The sequence below is a fragment of the Pan paniscus genome, chromosome 7 (genome assembly GCF_029289425.2).
Source record: "Pan paniscus chromosome 7, NHGRI_mPanPan1-v2.0_pri, whole genome shotgun sequence".
Lineage (NCBI taxonomy): Eukaryota > Metazoa > Chordata > Mammalia > Primates > Hominidae > Pan > Pan paniscus.
The window spans coordinates 142,841,863-142,852,500 of NC_073256.2; the positions used below are offsets into that span (position 1 = coordinate 142,841,863).

Genomic DNA, 10,638 nt, shown 5'->3' on the forward strand with positions numbered 1-10,638 from the left:
TTTGGGAGGCCGAGGCAAGAGGATCACTTGAGGTCAGGAGTTCAAGACCAGCCTGGCCAACATGGTGAAACCCCGTCTCTACTAAAAATACAAAATATTAGCCAGGTGTGCTGGGATGTGCCTGTAGTCCTAGTTACTTGGGAGGCTGAAAGGGAAGGATCGCTTGAACCTGGGACACAGAGGTTGCAGTGAGCTAAGATTGTGCCACTGCACTCCAGCTTGGGCAACAGAGCAAGATCCTGTCTCAATAAAGAAAGAAAGAAAGAAAGAAAGAAAGAAAAAATGATCACAGGGGTCTTCTGGGTGGGGCAGATAGGAAGAAAGGAGGCACCCCTTATACCTAAAACACCCTGCTCCCCTTTTGTCCTCTCCCTTGGTTGGGGGACATCTGTTTCCAGGCTCTGGACCCCTTTTCTGCTATCTGGAGGGTCTCCCAGGAAGGGAGGGTCTCAGGGGAGCATTTCTGGGGAGTAAACTCAAAGGTCTCCAGGGTCCAGGCTGCTAACCTAAATGTGATGTGGTGGATGTTAGACAGTAAGGAGTGGTGAGGGCTGTGGTGAACTAGACAGTGCATGCCTCACTCCCCACAGAATTGCCAACACTGAGATGGGCTAACAAACGTGGCCTAAGACTGGATTTGCCCTGTGGGTTCCTGGCTCATGATTCCTGATATTAAATAAAAGAATTAGTGTCAGAGATGAATGGGACCTCAGAGATCACCGAAACCACTAAGGTCAGTGGTTTTCATTTTTTTACTCAGGAGCGGTGGAAGCCTTTTCTCCAGCAAGATCTTACAGAACAAGCATCATCTAGAACATTTGGCGAAAGCTGGAATGGGTGGCTCAGAGACTCACATTAGCTACCTGCTCTCTCCCCAGATGCCACCATAATAACCTTAAGGTTGTAGGGAACTCAGCATGAACATCACCAGTTCAACATCTTCATTCAAAAAGGAGAAAAACAGCTGGGAGCAGTGACTCACACCTGTAATCCCAGCACTTTGGGAGGCCGAGGTGGGTAGATCGCCTGAGGCAGGAGTTCGAGACCAGCCTGGCCAACATGGTGAAACCCCTTCTCTACTAAAAATACAAAAAATTAGCTGGGCATGGTGGCGAGCACCTGTAATCCCAGCTACTAGGGAGGCTGAGGCAGGAGAATCGCTTGAACCCAGTAGGTGGAGGTTGCAGTGAGCTGAGATCGCGCCACTGCACTCCAGCCTGGGCAACAAGAGTGAAACTCCATCTCAAAAAAAAAAAAAAAAAAAAAAGAAAGGAAGAAAGTTGCAGCAAAATAACTCAGAAAGACATGAAGGGTGTGTCAGCATTTGACCCAAGGCAGGCATGGTGCTGTGTTTGCCCCTGGATCCAGGAAACCCCCAGCTCTGACCTTCAGAAGCTTCCAGTCTGGCCACCCCTACAATGCCTGCAAACACTGGACCAGCCATGCATGGAGACAAGTGATAGACTGTCCATGGCCCTCCAAGTCCAGCTCTTCTAGGAGGTCTCTCCTGATCCTTCCTTCTTCTCCCTGCTAAGTGATTCTCTTCCTTCTCAGCACTAGACTGTAGGTAGCTATTTGTCTATGTTTCTGTTAATGTGCCTTTCTCACTATGGCTTGTTCCTTGGAGGGCAGGGATTGTACTAATTACAGATCTGATCAAGAACATTTTACAAGGGTCAGGAGTGGTGGCTCATGCCTGTAATCTCAACACTTTGGGAGGCTGAGGTGGGTGGATTGCTTGAGTCCAGGAGTTCAAGACCAGCCTGGACAACATGGCAAAAACCCATCTTTACTAAAAATACAAAAAAATAGCTGGGCATGCTGGTGCACGCCTGTAATCCCAGCTACTCGGGAGGCTGAGGCAGGACAATCGCTTGAAACCGGAAGGCAGAGGTTGCAGGGAGCTGAGATCTCATCACTGCACTCCAGCCGAGGTGACAGGGTGAGACCCTGCCACACACACACAAAAAAAAACAAAAACAAGCAAACAAAAAACATTTTACGCTGGGCATGGTGGCTCATGCCTGTAATCCCAGCACTTTGGGAGGCTGAGGTGGGCGGATCATGAGGTCAGGAGATCGAGACCATCCTGGCTAACGCGGTGAAACCCCATCTCTACTAAAAATACAAAAAATTAGCCGGGTGTGGCGGCTTGTGCCTGTAGTCCCAGCTACTTGGGACGCTGAGACAGGAGACTTGCTTGAACCCAGGAGGCAGAGGTTGCAGTGAGCCGAGATCGGGCCATTGCACTCCAGCCTGGGCGACAGAACAAGACCTCGTCTCAAAAAAAAAAAACAAACAAAAAACATTTTACAAGTAAGAGACCGTAACGTGCATGTGAGGAGGGAGGAGAGAGGGCCTTGGCAAAGTGCTCTGGAATCCCTCCTGGCAAACCAGTACCTCCTTTAGACCTGGACAATCCAGGCCCTCCCTGGTCCTCCAGGAGTATCCTTTCCACTGAGCAAGGGCCAGGGCCTACACAGAGCTTGTGCCTGCCCTTCCAGACCCAATTCCAGGTACCTAGGACCCTGGGATTCCCTGCCCTAATGGTTTGGAACATGCGTTTGGGACTCAGGAGTCTTTTTCCTGGGTCCCATTTTCCCAAGACAACCTGTTGCTCTGCTGTGTGGACCTCTAGGCCTATGGGTGGTCAAGGAAGGGCCAAGGGGTGGGTGTGGGATGTGTGTGGGGTGTGTGTGTGGGGTGTGTGTGGGGTGTGTGTGGGGTGTGTGTGTGGGGTGTGTGTGGGGTGTGTGTGTGGGGTGTATGTGGGGTGTGTGTGTGGGGTGTGTGTGGGGTGTGTGTGGGGTGTATGTGGGGTGTGTGTGGGGTGTATGTGGGGTGTGTGTGTGGGGTGTGTGGGGGGGTGTGTGGGGTGTGTGTGGGGTGTATGTGGGGTGTGTGTGGGGGGTGTATGTGGGGTGTGTGTGTGGGGTGTGTGTGGGGTGTGTGTGGGGTGTATGTGGGGTGTGTGTGTGGGGTGTATGTGGGGTGTGTGTGGGGTGTGTGTGGGGGCTGTGTGGGGTGTGTGTGGGGTGTGTGTGGGGTGTGTGTGTGGGGTGTATGTGGGGTGTGTGTGTGGGGTGTGTGTGGGGTGTGTGTGTGGGGTGTGTGTGTGGGGTGTATGTGGGGTGTGTGTGGGGGGTGCGTGTGGGGTGTGTGGGGTGTATGTGGGGTGTGTGTGTGGGGGGTGCGTGTGGGGTGTGTGGGGTGTGTGTGGGGTGTATGTGGGGTGTGTGTGTGGGGTGTATGTGGGGTGTGTGTGTGGGGTGTGTGTGTGGGGTGTATGTGGGGTGTGTGTGGGGTGTGTATGGGGTGTTTGTGGGGTGTGTGTGGGGTGTGTGTGGGGGGTGTGTGGGGTGTGTGTGGGGTGTGTGTGGGGTGTGTGTGTGGGGTGTGTGTGGGGTGTGTGTGGGGATCAGGTTTGGATGTGTCATCTAGGATCTCCAGGGCAGGCCGTGGAGGCCCTACATGGTGAGGACTGAAGGAGGGAAGAGAAGCTCAGGAGGGAAGATAAGGGAAAACAGGTCACAGATCAGAAGCCTCTGTTTATACTCTTGTTCAGGCCTCCACAGATGTTAGGCCTATACAAATCTAAGGCTTCCTGTGCTCTTAAAGAAAGAGAAATGTTTGGATAGAATTTTTCTTCATTAGGAGATTGAGGCAATGTATAAAGCAGAAAAGCCATGGCTAGGATTCAGCCCTAAGAGGGTTCAATTCAACTTTGCCACCTTCTGGCTGTGTGACCTTAGACAAATTAATCAGCTTCTCTGAGCCTGTTTGTGCATCTGTACAAATGGTGGTAATAACAATTTTTTTTTTTTTTTGAGATGGAGTCTCATTTTGGCACCCAGGCTGGAGTGCAGCAGCATGATCTTGGCTCACTGCAATCTCCGCCTCCTGGGTTCAAGCGATTCTCCTGCCTCAGCCTCCTGAGCAGCTGGGACTACAGGCGCTTGCCACCATGCTTGGCTACTTTTTGTATTTTTAGTAGAGATGGGGTTTCTCCATGTTGGCCAGGCTGGTCTCAAACTCCTGACCTCAAGTGATCTGCCCGCCCCGGCCTCCCAAAGTGCTGAGATTACAGGTAAGAGCCACCCCGCCCAGGATTTTTTTTTTTTTTTTTTTTTTTAAAAAAGGTCTTGCTACATTTCCCAGGCTAGATTTGAACTCCTGGGCTGAAGTGATCCTCTTGCCTCAGCCTCCCGAGTAGCTGGGACTACACGTGCGTGCCACTGCATCCAGCTCAATAACTATTTTCCATGATTGTTTAAACATTAAATTAAACAACAGGAAAGTGTCTAGAATTGGCAGGAACACAATACATGTTTTTGTCTTTCCTAACTTTTGATATATTGTCTTCCCTAAATATGTTCCTTTTTTTTTTTTTTTTTTTTTTTTAAGACAGAGTCTTGCTCTGTCACCCAGGCTGGAGTGTAGTGGTGCAATCTTGGATCACTGTAATCTCTGCCTCCCAGGTTCAAATGATTCTCATGCCCCAGCCTCCTGAGTAGCTGGGACAACAGGCATGCACCACCACGCCCGGCTAATGTTTTTGTATTTTTAGTAGAGATGGGGTTTCGCCATGTTGTCCAGGCTGGTCTCGAACTCCTGTCCTCAAGTGATCTGCCTGCCTCAGCCTCCCAAAGTGCTGGGATTATAGGAGTGGGCCACTGCGTCCAGCCCTCAAACTTTTTAATTCATTTTATTTTTTAGAATGTAAGGTCAGGGAGCATAATGCACTGGACACATACCCTCTGTGTGTGGCTACAAAGCCTCACGTGCCGTGAGACAGGGAGATGGAAACTGGGGGCCCTGGCCTCTAAGGATTTCCATTTCAGAATGGGTAGAACACTCAGAGCCTTCCTAACGTTGCTGCCATGCATCTACCTTGGCATGAATGAAAATGAATCAAGCCAGAGGTCATCAGCAGCCTAACCTTGTCCAAAAAAATCGATACAGGTTTCCCCATGTTATGTAATACGTGAGCTCCTGAAAAGTCAGAGTTAAATCAATTTTCTCACAGCTGACCATGTACTGAGCATCCAGCATCAGCTGAGCATCATGCCGAGGCTACGCAGGACACACACGCATGCACGATCAGTGGTGATTCTGGCTTTCAGGCCTCATCATAAATGCCCCAGAGGAGCTTGTGGATGGCATCGCTTGGTAGAGACCCTTTAATATGGGAAGAATGACTTCCTAATTACCATCCTATTTATTTAGATATTTGTATTTGTCGATTTGCAGTTTCATAGTACAGTCTTTTTGTTTTTTTTTTCAATTCTCACATATAGCAAGTCCTTAATGAATATTTGTTGACTAAATGAATACTGCTCAAAATCAAGGCACACCCATACCTGATAATCTCCCACATTTGGGTCTGGCTGGATGATCCAAAAGTACTTTCCACATATTTATACTTCCTCATTTCCATTAAGAACTGTGTAGGGGAGGAGGCCAGGCTCAGTGGCTCGCACCTGTAATCCCAGCACTTTAGGAGGCTGAGGCCGGAGGATTGCTTGAGCCCAGGAGTTCGAGACCAACCTGGGCAACATGATGAAACCCCATCTCCACAACAAAACTAAACAAAACTAAACTGTGTAGGAGAGGAAAACCAGGCCTTTATTACGCCCATTTCACAGGTGAGACAACCGAGGCTCATTAAGAGCCACTGGCTTCCTCAAGTGAGTATCTGAAAAGTCTGAGGGAATTTCAGTCCAGATTTTACCAGTAGGGAAGCCCTCCGCAAAGAAATCAAGACAAATTTAGCTGCCTTGTGCCTTGGCCTGCCTTATCTCAGGCCTTGCCAAAGGTCCATGTCCATCTTCCCCGGCATGCAGGCTGGGAGCCCCACAAGCCCCTGCTTTCCCCAACACCCCACCTTCCATTAGCTCTCCAGGGCCAGACGTCTAACTCCGAAATCTGTGCCCTGCTCTCCAGCCCCTGTCTCTGTCTGAAGTCCAGTGTTCCCTCTCCACTTGTCATCTCAGGCTCTCCTTGTGGGTGACCCTCTGCCCTGGAGTGCATTTATTTGGTTGACACTTACTAAGCCCCCTCTTTTTTTTTTTTTTTTTGAGATGGAGTCTTGCTCTGTTGCCCAGGCTGGAGTGCAGTGGCACAATCTCAGCTCACCACAACCTGTGCTCCCCGGGTTCAAGCGATTCTCGTGCCCCAGCCTCCAGAGTAGCTGGGACTACAGGTGCCTGCCACCACGCTTGGCTAATTTTTGTATTTTTAGTAAAGACGGGATTTCACCATGTTGGCCAGGCTGGTCTCAAACTCCCGACCTCAAGTGATCCACCTGCCCGGCCTTTCCAGAGTGCTGGGATTATAGGCGTGAGCCACTGTGCTTGGCCTAAGTCCCTCTTTTATAATGGACACTGGGCTGGGGGCTGGATGAACACGAATGAACAAGACACAACCCCTGCCCTCTGGGAACACAGTTGCGTGGAAAGGGTCATGAGAGATAGTTGGACAGAGGGCTCGACAGCATTCGGTAGGACACTGAGATCTGAGTGCAGGCGCTGGGGAAATCCAGATGGTGTTTTGAAGGATGAGTAAGAGTTCCTTTCCTTGGAAAAGGAAGAGAGGGAATTCCAGTGGGAGGGAACAGCGCAGGCTGAAGTGCAGAGATGTGAATTGGCAGATAGATCAGTTTGGGGCCCTGCCAGGAGCTGGCATGGGTAGGACAGAGGGGAGGAGGCAAGAAAGGTGAGGCTTGGAAGGGAAGTGGGCCTGGAAGGTGAGGCTCGGAAGGGAAATGGGGCTTGGAAGAGGGCCTACTTTTCCATACTGTGGTGTTTGGATTTTATTTGGGGGTGGGGTCCCTGCAAGGTTTTAGGTCAGTGCCTTGTGTGATCACATTCGGATTTTAGGAAAGTGACTCCACGGCTGTGTGGGGGATGGATCAAGGGGATACACGACATACTGTGTTTTGTGCATCACTGTGTCTCCAGCACTTAGTGGGTGCTGACACCAAGTAGGGGCTCAATGTTTGTTGAAGGGATGAATGAGTGGCTCCATTGAGAACTTACTGCAGGAATCCAGGGGAAGGTTGTGAACTAGGATTATGGGAGTGGGGAGAGGGCCAAACGTGGGAAAGGGAGAAGGTTTCTATTAGACAGGGTCTGGGCAGGAAAATGGAACTCAGGCCAGGAAGTTCAGTGGAAAGAATTTATGTAGAAAACTAGTTACAAAGGCATAGAAAGGGCAGAAACAAAACAGAACAAAACATGGTGCTGGGGGCCACCCAGAGATTAGCAACATCTGGAAGCTGCTGCCACCCTACGGCTGGAGGGACAAAGGTGGTTTCACCTGCTCCCAGAAGCCAGAGTCCCTGGAGTGAGCTCGGACCATGAAGAAGGGGTGCCACAGGTTGAACTCCCCAGGAAGCTGACTCTGAGATGCAGGCCAGCCTGCAAGAGGATTGTGTGGGAAGAGGGGGAGGAAGGAACAGGATTGGGCAGAGGAAAAAGCTGGGCTGTGATGCAATTTTAGGAAGGCCTAAATCTGGGAGCTCTGAAGCTGGGATGCCTTGGACAGGTGGCCCAAGTTGGGACAAGGGGACCTTTATTCTTCCATGATCAGCAGTCACTGGATGTGGACCCTTGGGAAGGGTGTGTGACCTCCGGCAAAGTGGCTCTTCTCAGTCAAGGCAATTTCCAAAACAGCTCCTGATATGCACTCCCAGCAGCCAGGGAAACAGATCCTCCAGTTGGGCAGCGGGATCTGGGCAGCACATAGCAGCAGCCATGCGGAGCGGCTGCCTCCTCTGGAGCCCCAGAGGAGGTGTGGCCAGCTGCCTGAAGCAAATAGTAGCCTGGGCATTCTCTCCTTCCTCCTGCCTTCTAATCTCCCTCCCGGGCCTCCCACTGGGCAAACTGGGCTGGAAGCCAATGGGCAAGTGAGCCTGGGAAGTAGAGCTGGTGAGGGCCAGCCCCAGGGAGCTGAACAGTGCGGGGTAGGGCCCGGCACTGAGAGCTCACAGGTCTAGGGTGGGCTGTGGGAGAAAGGAAAAAGGCAGATTCAAAGGGGAACCCACGATGAGTGCCTGTGATCCTGGCCCTTGGGTGGGCGGAGCTGGGTGGATGGTGGCATGCCTGTCTCTCAGAAGAGGCAGAGAAGGAGGCACACACCTGGGAGGAAGATGCTCAGGGGCCATGCTGAGTTTGCCATTGAAGTGCTGGCAGCTCAGTGGATCTTACATTCTGGCACAGAATAATCTTCAAAGACAAAAAAAATGTAGGTGGGGCCGGGCGTGGTGGCTCAAGCCTGTAATCCCAGCACTTTGGGAGGCTGAGGTGGGTGGATCACTTAAAGTCAGGAGTTCAAGACCGGCCTGGCCAACATGGTGAAACCTCGTCTCTACTACAAATAAAAAATTACCCAGGCATGGTGGCGGGCACCTGTAATCCCAGCTACTGGGAGGCTCAGGCAGGAGAATCACTTGAACCCGGGAGGCAGAGGTTGCTGTGGGCCGAGATTGGGCCACTGCACTCTAGCTTAGGCGATGGAGGGAGACTCTGTCTCAAAACAAACAAACAAACAAACAAACAAACAAACAAACTAACTAACTAACTCTTCGGTGGGCTCTCCTCTGGGCACAGGACCAAGTGCAACATGGCTTTCAAGCCCTTCCCAACACTGTCTCAGGAGACCTCTGCAGGCTCAGCTCCCACCACCCTTGTAGTTTCTCTGGCCTGCTAGCCCTGCCCTTCCACACACCCCTTGTCTGGCCCGGCCTCCCACCATTCATACTCTCCCTTGAGCAACTCCCACACAGTCCCTGCACATCTCCCAGGTCAAATGCCTTCTAGAGTCCTCCCTAACTCCTGTTTCCTGTTTTCCCCTACAAATTGTAATCTCTCCTTCCAGTCGCCATAAATGCTTAGGAGCTTGACCGCACCACCCCTTATGAGCTACTTAACCGCAGCAAGTAACTTCATCTTTCGTTCTTTCTTTTTTTAAATTATTATTATTATTATTATTTTTTATTTTTTGAGACTAAGTCTCGCTTTGTCCCCAAGGCTGGAGTGCAGTGGCACGATCTCGGCTCACTGCAACCTCTGTCTCCCAGGTTCAAGTGATTCTCCCACCTCAGCCTCCCCAGCAGCTGGGATTACAGGTGCGCACCACCACACCCAGCTAATTTTTGTACTTGTAGTAGAGACGGGGTTTCACCATGTTGGCCAGATTGGTCTTGAACTCCTGACCTCAGGTGATCTGCCCACCTCAGCCTCCCAAAGTGCTGGGATTACAGGCGTGAGCCACCACGCTTGGCGTAACTTCATCCAAGGCTTCAGTTTCTTCCCTGTGAAATGGGGCAAAAAATAACCCCACAGTGTGGTTGAAAAACTGAAGTAATACATGTAAAGTGCTAAGAACAGTGTCCAACACATTGTAGGCCTCGATTCATGTTAGCTATTATTATTATTTTAATTTTCACCTTCTAATTCCCAGTGTTTAGCTCTTGGTAGATGCTTAATTAGAATTTGTTGAACGGATGGAGAATTAATAAGGAAAATGATTTATTCTTGAGGCTCGACCTGGTTTTAGAAAATTAAGTATTTAGCAGAAGGGCAAGGAAGGGCTCTCTGATAATAGTTATATTGTTGGGTGCCCAGGGACTCCAAACTGACCTGGTTCACTCAAGAAAGAAAAATGACAGATTCCAAGTTGTTTCACGCGCAACTTTGATGCTTATTCAAATCACACGGAATGAATGCATGCGCACCACCAGGCAGGGCTGCCCGGGTGCAGGCGGTATCTCTGGCAGTGGCCAGAACGACTTCCACCAGCCTACCCACCTACCCAGGTTGGCACTCAGGCCCTAGACCCTGCGGCGCGTGTGGAGGCTGGGGAGGGAGTAGGAATCCGGCGGCAGCCACGTGGGCCCCTTCCGCCCGCTCCCCACATCCTTTGTTTCCCACCGGCCCTGGCTCAGGAAGCTCTTTCTGCGAGTCACCACGAAGGGGCGGCCCGGGAGCCTGGAGAAGCTATTTCCGTGCAATCCGGGCGGGCGGCAGGCGCGGGGGGGTTGGGGGGGCGTGGAGGTGGAGGCAGCGCAGAAGGCCCAGTGTTTGCTTTTATTTCATCCAACAGAAGGTTCTATTTGTGGAAGCGAACAGACGCTGGGGATTAGAGCTGGGAGGGGGCAGGAAAAGGGAAAAAAAAAGCCACATCCACTACCACGCACAGGTCTTCCCCGGAACTACCGCGTGGGGGTGAATGACTGATTCTGGAATTCATCACCTCCCTAACCCCCTCCTTCCTCCGGCTGCAGCCGGGCCTCGGCGGCGCCCACGGCTCCAACCGGAGCTCCCCAGGCGCTGGGCGGTGGGGGGATCCCCGGGGCGAAAGGCGTCGCCGCGGGGCTGCAGCGAGCCCCGGGTGCAGAGAACCGTGGTGCGCGCTCCCGCCTCGCGCCCGCAGCCCATTGTGCTTACTGTGAATGAGGCGCGCGCACCAATCAGCGGTCGCTTCGCTCCCCGCGGCCCCGCCCCTCCCGCCCACTTCCCCGGACCCTTACGTCACGGGAACTTTTCCTCCGCCCCCTCCTTCGGCTTCTCCGCTGAGCTGGGGGCCTGCTGGAGGGCGCGCGCGCCGCCTCTTGCCAACTCAGCCCAGCCCGGGGGG

General features: G+C 52.0%; 1 protein-coding gene across 1 annotated transcript in view; it reads left to right on the forward strand.

Annotated features, from left to right (window-relative positions):
• The first annotated feature begins 10,580 nt into the window (after nucleotides 1-10,580).
• The window catches only part of TRIB1 (tribbles pseudokinase 1), an 8,442-nt gene continuing 8,384 nt past the window's right edge, over nucleotides 10,581-10,638 (forward strand). Inside the window, exon 1 of the mRNA XM_003820457.6 lies at nucleotides 10,581-10,638. This exon is cut by the window's right edge and continues 1,236 nt beyond it. The gene's annotated coding sequence lies outside the window, so the exon portion shown is untranslated.